This window comes from Vipera ursinii, assembly GCF_947247035.1.
Source record: "Vipera ursinii genome assembly, chromosome: Z".
NCBI classification, from domain to species: Eukaryota; Metazoa; Chordata; class Lepidosauria; order Squamata; family Viperidae; genus Vipera; species Vipera ursinii.
The window spans coordinates 117,366,343-117,368,209 of NC_139517.1; positions in this window are offsets into that span (position 1 = coordinate 117,366,343).

Below are 1,867 nucleotides of genomic sequence, written 5' to 3' on the forward strand. Positions count from 1 at the left end.
GAACTGTACTGAGGATTTGGGGTTACCTGAGTCCTTATATATACCTGGCCAGGTATCCACCTGGCCAATCCATTTGAACCTGGTATTCCCGCCGAGACATAGCCCAATCCGCATCAGTCCCGGTACAGCGCCACCTGGTGGTATAAGTAGCGCTGTTGCTATGTTGTTTCCCAAACCCATACACAACAGGAATCATGCAGTTGTTAAAGCAAATCCAGTTTTTCTCACTGATTTTGCTTGTTGGAAGCTGGTTAAGAAAGTCACACATGGTGATCACATGACCCTGGGATGCTGTAACCATCATAAATGTCAGTTGCCCAGCACCCAAATTTTGTTCACGTGACCATGGGGATGCTGCAACAGTTGTAAGCGCAAGAAGTAGTTGTGAGTTACTTTTTCAAGTGCCGTTGTAATTTCAAAGTTCTAAATCGAGGACTGTAGTCTGTAGTCCCAATTTACAGCCCTTCATTTAGCAACAATTCAAAGTTACAATGGTGCTGAAAAACATGACTTTTGATCAGTCCTAACAATTACGATGATTGCAGTATCCCCCGCGGTCACGTGATTGTGATTTGGGCACATGATCGCCATTTGCAACCTTCCAAGCCAGCTTCTAACAAGCAACGTCGGCAGGAAAGCCAGCAGAGAAAGCCACAAAATGCAGTCTTGTGATGTCTTGCTTTACAACTCTGGCAAATATGGTCATAAAGCTCGGTATCAGATCCACCATCGTTCTCTGGTGTCCTGCCATTGTGCTGAGCGGGGAGAGGGCATGACATGCTCGGGATTCTTTTTGCTTCTGCTGTTTGCTTAGGAATTAGGGAGGGGGACTGTCTTCAGAGACAGGACAGACTCCTTCCCAGCCAGTTTTCACCATGTTCCTGAGTGAACTATCTGCTTAGCACAGGGGTAGGCAACCTTGGCTCTTTTCTGACTCGTGAGCCTCAACTCCCAGAATTCCTGAGCCAGCATGGCTCAGCTTGGAAACCTCTCCCTTTCTCCTCAGCATGGCTGGCTCAGGAATTCTGGGAGTTGAAGTCCACGAGTCATAAAAGAGCCAAGGTTGTCTACCCCTGGCCGAGCACCTTAGGCTTCTCTAAACATCTCGGCATCACATTAGCTGCTGGTGGACTGGTCGCATGGGGGGGGGGGGCGTTTGGGATTGGGCAACCAAAAGAATTGCTTTGTGCTTTACGCAGGATCTTCAGATTCCACCTGACTTTCCTGCGTCCAGTTTCTGTCAGTAAAAGTTCTTTTGATTCAATTCAATGGATTCAGGAGCCTTATTTTCCTGAGGGGCCAGCTGGGGAAGGTCTTACACTGGGTGCACCTACATGATGGATTGCTTAACAACCAGACTGTTTAATGACAAATTTTCCTTCTAAATCAAATCACTACCCATATTTAGTTCTGTGCTGGATTACTGTCACTCAGTGACCTGCGTGAACTGCCAGGGAAGATTTTTTTTAAAACAGCATTTTTCAACCTTGACAAAAGTTGTGAGGACTTCAACTCTCAGAATTATAGTTAACCTCCTTCCTATGACAGAAATACCTCAAGTTCTTAGGCTGCATTAACCTAGTTAACCATGACATGTTAGGGCTACTACAGATAATCCTTGACTTACGACCACAATTGAGCCCAAAATTTATGTTGTTAAATGAGACATTTGTTTAAATGAGTTTTGCCCCATTTTATGACCTTTCTTGCCACAATTGTTGAGGGAATCACTGCGGTTGTTAAGTTAGTAACCCAGTTGTTAAGTGATCCTGGCCTCCCCATTGACTTTGCTTGTCAGACGTTTGCAAAAAGGGATCACACTGCAAACTTCATAAATAGGAGCCAGTTGCCAAGAGTTTGAATTGTG